This window comes from Heterocephalus glaber, unplaced genomic scaffold, assembly GCF_053883595.1.
Source record: "Heterocephalus glaber isolate CG9 unplaced genomic scaffold, H.glaber_assembly_v1.0 deba00000942, whole genome shotgun sequence".
Lineage (NCBI taxonomy): Eukaryota > Metazoa > Chordata > Mammalia > Rodentia > Bathyergidae > Heterocephalus > Heterocephalus glaber.
Genome location: NW_028258174.1, coordinates 1,337,201 through 1,351,528, shown reverse-complemented (window position 1 = coordinate 1,351,528; position 14,328 = coordinate 1,337,201). Strand labels below are relative to the sequence as shown.

Here is a 14,328-nt window from a genome sequence, read left to right as displayed (position 1 = left end):
CCTTTTCTTCCTGTTACACAATATCAATTACACATTTTTTAAATTACAATATTAAAATCTAGGAGACATTACCACAGATTTTACAGAATTTAAAAGGATATAGAAAGCATATTACAAAAATCTTTTTTGAAATAAATTCGACAACTTCTAAGAAGTACTTTGGAAGACAAATTAATGAAACTAACTCTGGAGGAAATATAAAATTTGAATAGCACCTATTAAAGAAAGTATATTCCTAGCTTGAAAACCTACCTATATGACAATAGCAGGCTCATCAACATTTTAACTGATAAATTATATCAAACAATTAAAGCAGAAAAAAGAAGGAACACTTCTCCCCTCATTTTAGGAACTCAACATTGTGCTAATACTAAAACTGGATAAAGATAATAGAAGAAAAAAGTATGAACATAGATAGAAATTTGTTTAACAAAACAAACTCTTAGAAGTCAGATGTGGCAGGATGTAGAAAGTGGTTTTGTTATAGGGATGGCAGTGTTGGTTCAGCATTGGAAGATCCACCCCCAAAAGTCATTATTTTAACAGAGGAAAGGAAAAAGCCATATGATCCTGTCACTAGTTGGAGAAAAAGCATTGGACTAAATTCTACAGCTGTTCATGGTAAAAGCTATCAGGAGACTAGAAGTAGAACAGAACCTTCTCAACAGATTAAAGACATGTACTCCATACTTCCAGTGAGAACGCCTTGCATGAATGGAGAAGATACAATGCTTTCTCCTTAAGGTGGGGAACAAGGGCAGATATGCTTACTCTTTATCTGTCCATTAAACTTTGAAACCTAGTCCCCACCAAAATAGTCTGGCAATAAAATGGCACAACTAGGATAGGATTGGCAAGGTAGAAGCAAAATCTTTCTATGTAGATGAAATGATCATCTACAGAGAAAATACCGAGAAATCTCTAGGAGCCCCTAGAACTTGTACTTGAATTTAGCAGGATTAGAAAACACAAGGTATATATAAAAATTCAGGTCTGTGTATACTTGCTATAAATGAAGAATTGGATATTGAAATTTAAAAGTGATGTAGGAGTACAAAGGACCTAGAAAAGTTAAAAACAAAAACAAAAACAGTGTTGGAAGACGTTTAGTACCTAATTTTAAGACTTCTTCGAAAGCTACAGTAATCAAGGCAGTGTTGGTGTAAGGAAAGACATATAGATCATTGGAATAAAACAGAGAATCTAGAAATAGAACCACACATATATGGTCCACTGAGTTTTGAAAGATTATTTAACATTAGCATTTTATAGAATATAAACTCAATTCAAGAGCCGAGGAAGAGATAGTGTTTTCAGCAAACGGCACTAGAACACCTGGTATCCGTATATAAAAAATTAACCTCAACCCTTTATTTCCATACATGAAAATAACTTGAAGGGATCTATGAACCTAAATATGAAAACCTGAAAGTATAAAACTTTAAGAAGAAATTATAAGGGAAAATATTTATGAATTCAGGGTAGGCAAGAACTACCTAGGATACAAAAAACATGATGTATAAAAGAAAAAAATTGAAAAATTTAGAACTTTAAATGACATCATTAAAATGAAAAGTAGTGCTTAAACAGACCATATTTACAATGCATATAGCCTATGACCAGAATATATAAAGAATTCTTAGAGCTCATTAATAGACAACCCAATTAAAATGTAGACATAAGAAGATGATAAATAGCCAGTATAGCACAAGGAATGGTGTGCAACTCTAGAATCAGAAAAATACTAATCAGTACAATAACAAGATTGAATTATACACTCATTAGGGAGATGAAGTTCAAAGTTTTAAAAGCCTTGTCATGACTTTTTCTTTTTGTTGGATTCTCCCGCTTTGTGTTTAATTTGTCACGCCCAATGGATTCATTCTGCTGGGTTTCCTGGGGTTGTGATCCTCATTGTCTTTTCCTAGGGTATTGTCTAAAATTTTTTGGAGTGCCGGTTTGGTATTCATGAAGTTCCTGAGGTGCTCTTTATCATGAAAGCATCTTATTTCTCCATCAATTTTGAAAGATAGTTTTGCAGGGTACATCAATCTGGGTTGGAGGCTGTTTTCCTTTAGGGCTTGAAATACATCACTCCAAGCTCTTCTTGCCTTGGGGGTTTGCACTGAGAGGTCTGCTGTGGTTCTGATGGGCTTTTCTTTGTATGTGATTTGTTTCTTTTCTCTCACTGCTTGTAGAATTTTGTTCTTCTGTTGGATTTCTGGAATCCTAACTATTATATGCCTATGTGTAGATTTTTTTTGATCAAGGCTATTTGGAGTCCTATATGCCTCACTTATCTGTATGTCAAGTTCTTTTCCCCTCCTTGGGAAGTTTTCTGCCATCACTTCTGTGAACAGTTTTTTTTATGTCATCTGTACTCTCTCCTCTTTCTTCATTGACTCCAATCAGTCTTATGTTACTCTTCTTTGCATTGTCTAGCAGCTGCTGGATTGATTTCTCGTGTTCCCTTACAACTTTAAAGAAATTTTTCTTTTCCTGGTCACTAATTGCAATCTTATCTTCTATATGTGAAATTCTCTCCTCACATTGGTTCATTCTGCTGTGCAGACTTTTGATGGAGCTTTTAATCTCTTGGAAATCTGTTTGTATCTGTTTTATGGATTCCATTTGTTTCCTATGTTGGGATTCCATCATGTTCCTCAGATCCTCTATTTTTTTATCTGTGTCCTCTTTAGATTTATTAATCATGTCTTGCACCATGAGCAAAATCTTTGCTGTTATCTGAGTAATGATTTCTGATTTCATTTTTCCCAGATTCTCTTTTGTTGCCAGTTCAGAGTCCAGGTGGTTGAGTATCAGAGTGTTGTTCTATCTAGTTTCCCTTTGGGGTTGCTGTAGGTGATCTGGAAGTCTGTTTTTGAGGCTTGTTTATGTGTCTTCTCATTTCCACAGAGTGGGGCTGCTTCTGGTGCCCACGCAGCTCGCCTTCTCTGCCCTAGGAGCTCGGGATGGCAGCGGGGGAGCTTCCTTCCAGGTGCTGGGACTGGCTGAGCTTCTCTGCCCTAGGACCCTGGGATGGAGGCCTGATTTTCCATTCTTGATGAACACAATTTAAAATATTACCATCATTCCTTTTCTATTGCAACTCAATATAAAAATACAAAAACGTAAGTTTCTGAGTTCGATCCCCAGTACCAAAAAAACAAAAACAGAAACATTCAGCAAGTCACATACTATGGGGTGAAAAGAGCCTATCATAATTAGTTGATTAATCACTGTCAGTCTCTTGTCGTGTGCTGATACATGAGTAATGTATGTTCAGAGTATTGATTACATCCAAGCTTGGATTCCTTTGCAGTCATCACCTGAAGGACACAGTGACACAGAGGTCCACCTCAAGTTACTGCCTTTTGCAAAGTGATAATGGGGTGCACAGCCAGGTGAAATTCAAGTAAATCTTTCTACAGGCAGTCAGTGGTTATACCTGCACTGCTGTAGCTGTATTGCTTTCAGCCTTAATGGGAATCTTTATTGAAACAGAAACCTAATTCCATTTGGGTTAATAATATGCCCATTCAATCTTCCTTTCCAGAACCAGCCTGATCTTTACGCTTTCTGAGGGAGGACTGGCAGTGATTCTTCTTTGCAGCTGGATATTTTATCAGATAAAGCAGAGTTAGGAAAGACTGAAATTTTTACCCTAAGCCATTTTGATTGCTTTTTTTCACAATGAAAATGCATCCATTCTGTTAGATCTCATTCAGTGGTGCAAAAAATATGGTGTAGGACCACAGAAGTTGTCTCCTCAGTGGACCAGCCTGAAACCAGGGAGCAGAAAAGAGCTGATATTCAGATCTTGAACCAGAGCTATAGATATTCATTCTAGCTCTTGCTTTGTCAATACAGGCTCTTCTGCATGATTAAGGGCTATGAAACTAATTTCTGGAGGCCAAAACTGCTTTTGAGGAAATGACAACCTAGATGAAGTTTTCATCTTTCCCATTACCAAGTATAAAAGTTTTTCTTCTCTTGAGTCAAACAGCTACTAATTCCTGTGGGTGGCTAGGTGAGAGTAAGTGCTTTGGTAGCATCCTAGTCAGCTTTCCTTTACCATAACAAAATACCTGAGACAATCAACTTAAAAGAAAAAAGGTTTCTTCTGGCTCACAGTTTTAGATGTTCTAGTCTATTGTCAGTCTGCCCATGGCTGTTTGGTCTATGGCAAGGCAGCATATCATGGCAGGAAGGAGTGCTTGGCAAAGGAAGCTACTTACCTCATGGTGGCCAAAAAGAAAAGGACAGAGAAAGAAGAGGTGTCAGGGTGCCAGTATCCCATTCAGGGGCATGCCCCATCTGAACTAGCTTCTTCCCAGTGGGCCCACCTCCTAGAGGTTCTACCACCTCACAGTAGCGCCAAGGCTGGAGACCAGGCCTCTAACACATGAACCTTTGGGGAATACTCCCTATGCAAACTCTAGCAGGTGCATTCACAGCAGACAAAGCTGTGAGCTTTTTTCTCCCAGTGGACTGGGCCAGTGACTAGAGCAACAGTGGTGAACCAATGGCACATGTACTGCAGCAGGCCTGCAAAGAGAGCCCTCTCTGTCAGAATGCAAGTCAAGTCACCCTGGCAGCCAAGCATCGGATAACAGTTGTATTTTCTAAACTAAAACCTCAGTGTTTAGGTTTAATTGCAGTATGTTGGCATTCTGTAATAAATAAATAGGTTTAAGGTTGGAGTTTGGGTACTCGGTCTCTAAAAGGCTTGCCATCACTGGACTAGAGAATAATGTCAAAGGTAAAGCATGAAAAGCTACAAATCCTGGAAAGAGCTGGGCTATCAGACCTAAAGTTAATACAGGCCCAAGGAGGAGCTGAATGTGGGAGTAGGGTCACTTCCTTGAAGCTGGGGCTGTGGAGAAGTCTGGGGAACACAGGCTTTCTGCAGGTGATGAGCAGGGGCTTCTATTTCATAATTCAGATTTCTTCACTTTCTGCTGTGAGGCTCCCCCCACTTAGAACACATAAGCACCATACCCTGAGACCCAGTGAGCCCACATGGAAAAATAACAGCCAATTTACCAAGGGCCTATAGTCAGAGAGAGGATAATTAATTAGAAAAACCAAAACACGTCTCAGCAAGATGGAGCAGTGAGAAGAGCGTGGGGGGGGGGGGTGTTAGAGAGTTGACTGAAAAAACTGGCAATACTTCTAATAGAGAGGGAGAAATAAGATTCCAGGAGTCTTAGGAGAGGAGGAGAAGAAGATAAAATGATTCTAAAGTACTTCTCTTATTTGAGTAAGATGAATCAGGAGGAAACAGAAGCATTTCAGATGAGAATGATACAAATTGAATATTCCTTATCTGAAATGTTTGGGACAAGAAGCATATGCTTTGGGATTTTGGAATATTTGTGTATACATAATGAGATATCTTGGGGATGGAACCCAAGTCTAAACACAAACTTTACTTATGTTTCATATATACCTTATACACAAAGCCTGAAAATAATTTGTTACAATATGTTTAGTGTGTTTGCATTTTGTGACCCGTCATATGAGGTCAGGTGTGGAATTTTCCACTATAGTGTCATATTGGCACTGAAAAAGTTTCAGACTTTAGAATATTTCAGATTTTCAGAACAGAACAAAAAAGGAATAATTCATTTAAACCAGCTAAAGTAAAGAAAAGAAAAAAACAATAAAAACAAATTATGGAGAAAAAGTTAGGAGAAATAAAATTAAATATATCAGGCATACAAAAAATGTGAAGATTGAAACTCTCTTTAAAAGACAAACTATTAGGTTGAATTTTAAAAAACTATAAGAACTGGCTGGGGATTTAGCTCAGTGTTTCCACTGCCTGCCTTGCAAGTGCAAGGTCCCGAGTTTGATCCCTGGTACCAAAAAAACAAAACAAAACTATAAGAACTAGACATGTATAACAAAGGAAGTTTGAAAAATCAAGGGATAGACAAATGCAAATAAACATAAAGTAGAAGTAGAAATATTACTATTATACATGGTGGAATATTAGCGGAAAAATGTTACAGAGAGGTTATTGTGTATTGATAATATAAAAGATAATGTTTATTTTTATTTTTTTGCCGGTACCAGGAATTGAACTCAGGATCTTGTGCTTGCAAGGCAGGTGCGGTGTCACTGAGCTAAATCCCCAGCCCCAGTAGTGTTTATTTTTAAAAGTCTGTAGGTACCAAACCCATATCAAAGCCAAATTTTAAGCAAAAATAATCAGAAATGCAATCTAACAAAAAAATAAAATAATGACAGGAGACTTTCATATATTCCCCCCTGATTGACTGAATCTAGTAGATAAAAATGAGAAAGAATTAATTAATATAATCAATAAAATTGGTTTAATAAGTATATGTAGATATAGGGAACATACCTATTTTGTTGTGTAAGTAAAATACTAAAAGCAAGCAAACAACAACAACAAAAGCAATCCTGCACTTGATCATGAAATGTTGGATTTTTAAAAAAATTTTAAATTAATTTTATCAGTACATTCTGGGTACACAATATAATGACATTCATCATTAGAGATTTGTGCCTTTACATGATCTATCTTGGTTCTTATTTTTTCCCCCTTCCCCTGCCCTCCCTTCAACCCCTCCACCCCTCTCTCTTTACAAAGACTTTGTTTCCATTTTTTCATTTTCTAATATTATTTCCATTTCCTTCTTTCCTTTCCCCTACCCCTTATACTTCCCCTTCCCCTTTGCACCTGAAAAAATTTTTTAAAGTGAGATCTAACAGATCACTTTATCATTATTCAATGAAATTAGTTATGAAAAATAAAATGATAAATATCTTAATGACATGGAAATTAAACATTCTACTAGATAGCAGATAGGTCAAAGAGGAAATGTGAAAGAAAATTAGAAGCTATAAAGACACAGTGAAAGCTTACTCAAAGGAAAAGTTATGATATTATATGAATTCATTTTAAGGAAGAAAGATAAGAAGGAACTAAATATTCATCTTAAGATATTAGAGAAAGAGCAATAACTAAAAAGAAAAAGAAATTAACAAAGATAAAAATTTACACAGAAAATAAACTATAAAAGTATATAAAGGATAAATCAAAATCCAGCTTTCCAAAAAGACTAATAAAATGATAAGTGCCAAAAGAGCCTAAGAAAAAAGAGTAAGAGGAGAAAATTACATAAGAATTAGGATGAGAAAGGAGATACAAAACATATAAAAGATTAACAGAATTTTAACAGAATACTGCAAAATCTCAGGGGTCAGTAAAGGTAAAACCTAATAAAAGTGGATGATTTTCTAGCAAAATATAAATTAGTGAAATGATTGGAAGAAATAGATAACTTGAACAGGTCCATTACTGCAGAAGAGATCGCAAATGCAAATCCGACTCATCAAAAGAAGAATCAACACTGGATGACTTCATAGTCATGTTTTATCTAAACATTAGCTCAGTTAATTCCTGTTACTTCAGCTACTCCAGGTTATGGAAAAAGATGAAAAGTCAACCATTTTGTGAGCCAGCAAAAGTATAATATAAAAACCTGATTAAAATATTACAAGAATAGAGAACTACAAAATAATCTTACTTATGGATAGATGCAAATTTCTAAATATAATGCCACCAATTTTGTCCAAGGATAAAAAGAACAAGAGAGCCCAGGCTGGCCATGTAGCCTGGTGGTAGAGTGCATGCTTAGCATGTGTGAGGTCCTGGGTTCAATCTCTGACACCCCTATGCCCTCCAAAAACCAAGAGAAGAAGCAACATTTTTGTAGTTTGAAACAGATTTGCAAGTGCTAACCAACTTGGTGTATCACAGAGAGGTGAAACCCAGGTCAGAAGTAAGTTCAGCACCACAAAAGTTCAATCCTGGAGGAAATCAAGTGCCTCTGATACAGAGAATGAATTAAAACCCTACATAAGGAGAAGTTTGGCTTTCAGGCTGTCGGCCTTGCCTTACAAAGGCTGAGGGGCCCTCTACTTCCGGTAGGAGACTCTCGAGCGGGGTTAAACTGGAGGCTGTCAGGATTCAAGGCCACCAGGTCCGCTGAGGCTAGGATGCTACACTGAAAATGGAGATTAGAAGGAATATTAGTTAGAGAAGGGTGGGAGCTCTGGGCCCTGGTTAACTTCCGTACTTTACCTCTCAGCATTATTAGCAGCCATGTTTATCCCTCCCGGGAAGGAAATTAAAGGATTCTTCTTTGGGGGCCTGGCCAGCCCAGAAGAGCTAAAAATTACTAACAGAGCCCTGAGTAAAACATAGCACGGTTTAGGGAGGGCCATCATCAACATGTGCTAAGCTCCTACTGAGCTACTGGTGCATCACTCTTTTTTTTTTTTTTTTTTTTATCACTCTTAAATATGAGCAGACAACCACGAATTGCCAGGCATGTGAGGAAATCTAACATGAAAGGCAGAGACAAGAAAGAAAGGAAGAAAGGAAGGAAGAAAGAAAGAAAGAAAGAAAGAAAGAAAGAAAGAAAGAAAGAAAGAAAGGAAGGAAGGAAGGAAGGAAGGAAGGAAAAGAAATTTGGGGAAAAGATGAAAATGTACATGCAGTAAAAAACTTTTTTAACAGGTCTTCAATACCTCACGAAAGAAAAGAGAAGATACTGTATTTAAGAAACAAAAGAAGAAGCTGAGGCAAAAGTCTCTCTTGAGCCTAGGAGTTGGGGGCTATTGCTTGCTGTGCTGGCTGGGTGTCCACACTATGTGGTGGTAGTGCAATTGTGCCTGTGAAGTGCTACTGCTCTCTAGCCTGGGCAACACAGCAAGACCTCTCTCTTAAAAAAAAAAAAAAAAAAAAAGCCAGGAGCCTGGGATGTAGCTCAGTGATTCCACCGCCTGCCTCACAAGTGCAAGTTCTATCCCTGGTACCAAAAAAAAGAAAAAAAAGAAAAAGAAACAAAGAACATTTAAGAGAGATCTTCAAAAACAGGTAGTGTGGTGCATGCCTGTAACCCCAGCTACTCAGGAGGCTGAAGCAGGAGGATGGCAAATTCAAGGCCAGCCTGGGCATTTTAGTGAAACCCCTCTCTCAAAATAAAAATAAAAAGGGTGGGGTTATAGCAGTGTGCTACAGTCACAGAGTTCAATCATTAGCAGTGGGGAGAGAGATATCTGGGATATTAAAAATAGCATAGCAGAACTGATTATTCAAGAAATGCAAATGAAAACAACGCTGAGATTCCATCTCACTCCACAAAGAATGGCTGTTATCAAGAAATCAACCAATAACAAATGCTGGTAAGGGTGTGGGTAAAAAGGAACCCTTCTCCACTATTGGTGGGAAGGTACATTGGTACAACCACTGTGAAAACAGTATGGAGATTCTTCAAAAAACTAAATCTAGAGGTTTCCATTTGGCCCAGCTGTGCCCTTCCTAGGAATCCTCCTGAAAGAATTAAAATCATCACAGTGATATATACATAACCATATTTATAGCAGCACAATTTATAATAGCTAAATCTTTGAAACAGTCCATATACCCATCAGCAGATGAATGGCTAAAGAAAATGTGATATTTATATACAATGGAATACTACTCTGCCATAAAGAAGGATAAATGAGTCATTTTTAGGTAAATGGATATACCTTGAGACCATAATGTTAAGTGAAATAAATCAGACAAACAATTTTAAATATTGCATTGTCTCTCTTGTGTGAGAAACCCAAAGAGTAAATGAGGAGCAAAACAGAGGACAGATATAGGGAAGTAGGAAGAACATGTTCAAATGGGAAGGGGAACAATGGAGGGTGGAAGAGGAAGGAAAGGAAGGGGAAAGGGATTTAAAAGAGAGAGAATGGAAGAGAAAAATGGAAACCAAGTTTTTGTAAATGGGGAGGGGAAGAGGGTTGAAGGGAGGGAAGGGAAATGGGGGAAAAAAGAAGAATGAAAACATGTTATGTACAGGTTCAAATTCCCTATGATGAATGTGATCATTACATATGGTAAATATATAATAATAAAAAACATTTAAAATAGGATAGCAGAAAAGAATAATCCCATAGAAGAGTTCAAATAAGTGTTAACAAATTTAACAAATAAAAGCTCAGGCTCCCAGTTTAATGTGACTCTCAAATAAGCAATGTAATTTTAGTATATGTCCGTGCAATACTTTGTATGAAAGTAAAATTTTTCAGAGTATGGTGGATTTTATCTGGGAATCCTAGTTGGAAGATGAAGTTGATGGTAAAGTCCATAAGAAGAGAGAGGGAGGGAGGGAGGGAGGGAGAGAGAGAGTATATTCAAGGATCAGTTGAGGAAGTCCAATATTTGAAAGATAAAGAGTTGCAGAAAGAGAGAAGAGAGGGAATAAATTACCAAAGAATTTTCCCAGAACAGAGCAAGGGAATGTTTCCACAGCCAAGCTCAAAGGATAAAAATCCCTGACACCAAAATACAGCATTGTGAAATTGCAAAGCACTGATGACAAAACAGGGAAAGATCAAGCCACACACAGGATCAGGAATGAGAATGGTAAAATCTCTCTGTAGAAAACAATACGACAATGCTTTCTGTGTTCTCAGAGATAGTTGTTTTCAGTCTGGAATTCCAGTTGTTTCCAGTGTGTGTTTAGCCTGGGTCTTGAGTCACCACTCAAACTCAAGTGATCCTGTCTCAGCCTCTTGATAGCTGTTGCCAGCACGCCCAAGACAAGAGGGAAATTTAATCATAACTTATTTCATGGCTTAGTTGAGAATATTATTTATATAGTTATAGTAACGTACACTGGATATTAACCAAACAAAATTATGACATAAGTACCTGGCACGGGGAAGAGTGTGTGAGGATGTATGAGTATGTTTGGGAGTGTGTATGTGTGTGGGGGGGGATTTGTGTAGGCTAAATAAACTAAATCCCATAATCCAAAAGTCTCTCTAGGATACTGAAAGTGGAAATATCAAGAAATAGTTGTAAGCTGGCTCGCTGGGCAGACACCTGGAGTCCTAGCTACTTGGGAGGCTTAGATGAGAGAATCACTTGAGCTCATGAGTTCAAGGGCTAGGGGCAATGTATTGAGAAACCATTTCTGGAAAACAAAACAACAAAACAAAAAGAAATAGCTGTATAAATGTGCCATTTAGAAACATAAAAGCAAATAGGTAGGGATAAAGCAGGGGCTACTATTTTCAATTACAATTGCATATTTTAAAAAATATTTGACTTTTAAAACCTATTTACCTTAACAGAAATAAAAATTTTAAAACAACAAATTTAATTTTACATAGAATTTAGCAATGTTTTCAAAGACTAGCAAATTTGACCATGTAGAATTTATTCTAGGACTTCCAGAATGAGCCAATATCAGGAAATCTGTCAGTGTAATCTGTGGTGTCAACAAACTAAATTTTGAAAAACAATCATATCAGTATTGAGAATATCTTATGTAATTTTTTCTTTTCTACGTAACCATTTTTTAATAGTACATATTTGCAGCACATGATTATATCATTGAAAGGGGTTGGTACATGTACATAACACATCTTTTTTTCACCTCCTTCCACTCCCCTTTCTCCCCCTCTCTCTTATCCATAATTCTATCACTTAATTCAAACCAATTTTTCTACAATCTCTTGTAGTCTTTCCCCACTATTGTAATTTTGACATGCTTATAATTATAATTGAATAATTTTACTCAATATTTCTAAAGATTTTATGTACATCTTGTAATATATTAATTTTACAAATATTTACTAGATACGCTAGGCACAGTGCCAAGTATTGAGGATAAAAGGATGAAAAAAACCAGGTCTCTCCTGGGCACAGTGTCACAAACATGTAATCCCAACTACTTGGGAGGCCAAGGGAGGAGCATTTCAAGTTTGAGCCCAGTCTGGACAACTTAGCTAGACCCTGTCTCAAAATAAAGTGGGCTGAATATAGCTTAATGCTCCTGATTTTCTGCATTGAACAAATTTTCCAAAAGATACAGCTTTTTCAATTTATTTTTTAAATCAAATGGTACGATGCAGGTTGAAAAGAGGGATTCCTTATACTGTTTTTTAAACTGAACTCTTTTCCTTCAAATTAGCTCTCCTTTGTCTGCTCTGTCCACCTGTCATTCTCTGTCCAGGACAGAAATGGTGGACTTGTGTTGGACTTTTCGCTCCTCTGTGTACCCCATCACCAGTTCCTTGCTCAGTTGCTCAATCGTGTATTCTTCCTCTGGAGCGCTCCCAGAATTTTCTCTCCACTCTCATCACACCCCTCTGCCCAGCCCCTTCTTACATTATTCCCAGATTTTGCTAGAGCTTCCAGGTGGTCTCCCTGAATTCAGCTTTCCCCTCTAGATTACTCTGTATATAGTTTCTAACATAATCCTCCTGTTTTAGTCACTTCGCTCACTTGCTTGAAAACTTTCACTGGCTCTCAATATTTAATTGTGTAACTGTAAGCCCTTGAAGCTGAAATTCAAGGTTAATAACTGAAGATAGTACTCTGGTTGCTTCCTCACCTGGTTCTTTGGAGGCAGACTGGCCTATTAAATCCTGATCATCCCCGCCCCCGTGCCTTTGCCTAGACTGTGTTTCCTCTGCTTGACAATCGCAGATTCTCTCTGTGTACCAGGTTAAGTTTGCTCTGACCCATGCAGCTTTCCCTAACTTCACACTTTGTGGTTCCAGATTCTGAAGAATGAGAGTACCTGTGGCCTGCATCCTCTTCTAGCCCTGAATTATACACCGGTTCCCTTTTAATGCCTTTCTCTTCCTCCTCACCTATCATTTTCATGTTCTGGAGAAAATGTTATCCTTCTGTGGCTCCCAGTGTACTTAGCCCTCATGGGTAGGGCACAAACTGGATGCAAGGGACAAAAATGAGTTCTGCACATAATTCAGGAAATAATAATAATAATAATAATAATAGCAGCAGCTGACACTCATATGAGCTAACACTCACAGGTTAGGTGCTGATATATGCGTCACAGGTATTCACTCTTCTGCATCGCACAACCCTAGGAAATGGTGACTATCATAATCCTCTTTTTACAGATGAGGAAACAGTCACAGAGCTAAACTACTTGCCCAAAGTTACAAAGTGAATAAGTGAAAAACTGTGTTCAAACTCAGTCAGTCTGGTTCCAGAATCTAGTCATCATTTTGTTTTGTTTCATTTTCGGGAGGATAAGGGTACTAGGGATGGAACCAGTGGCTCTGCACACACTAGGCAAGCACTCTACCACTGAGCTATACCCCCAGGCCCAGAATCTACTCCTAACCACTTGCCATTCAGTATTATCATGAATGAAATAAAATGTAAAAAGGGCGGAGCACAATGAGAGAGCAGAAGTTGAGCAAAGATGGGATGGAGCAAAATAAAAACGGGTAACAAGAAAGAGAAAGGACAATCACAAATAAAAGACTGGAAAAGGAACACATTAGTATAAAGGAGAATGGGATAGGAAAAGTGAACAAGATAAAGGTTAAAAGAGAAAGTCAGTGAATGTGAGCTGGGCAGATGAGGATGACCCGGAAGACCTGGAGGAAAAGGCAGAATACAGAGCGCAGGCAGAAAAAAGTGACCATTACAAGATGGCCAGCATGTTGTTCGGATGTTGGGTCCTACGTCAGGCACACAGCAGAGCCTCTGCACCAGTCTGAGACCAGCACAGGACCACAGAGCTCACGTATAGCGTCTGTGGTAGCATTCTATTCCTTTTAAACAGGTAATGCTTTTCCTGGGGTTTAACTTCCGGAGTACTGAGTTGCGGTTCCATTCCATTTCCAAATGGCAAACTGTGACTAGAGTGAGAATGGGATAAAGACTGTACCTGCTGTGGCTGTGCATGTGTCCCTGCAGGGAGCTTCGGAGGAGCTGCAGCTTCTGCAGGGCTACAGAATGTTCGTTCTGCCTCTAGTAGGTTCAAGACTTACTGTCAGCTCCACATGCAAAGCCAAACTGGAACACTGGGTGATGTTGGATGCTGAGCCGGACCTGATCTGGCACTGGAAGAGTCATCATGAACTGAGCTACAGCCTCTGTGGGCTTTCTGGATGCTGAATTGGAGTCTCCTGCATAGTTTGAGAAAGTTTAACCTCTTCCTGGACGGGAGATTTGACTTCATCAGAAGGCTTTGCAGGCTCCTCAGTAGCCTGGAGAAAGAGTCAGTCTCCACAGGATGACACTGAGGCTGAGCTAGGGGAGAAAGTTCCACCTCCTTGGGATTCTGTGGAGGCTGCCCTGGGGAATGCTGCTGACTTGGAACAGGTTGAGCCTCCTTCATTGCCTCTGCAGTTATCATAATCCCCATACTCACAAGTTTAAAATGTGACGTTTGGCAAATGTGAGTGATGAGTTCACTCCTGCTCAGGGATGGAACATTCACTCCTGATGCCCTGGTGGCTGAC

At 38.4% G+C, this 14,328-nt stretch overlaps 1 long non-coding RNA gene across 2 annotated transcripts in view; it reads left to right on the top strand.

Moving 5' to 3' along the window:
- Positions 1 to 14,328, top strand: part of LOC101705318 (uncharacterized) — a 136,492-nt gene that overhangs the window by 84,244 nt on the left and 37,920 nt on the right. The window lies entirely within an intron of this gene.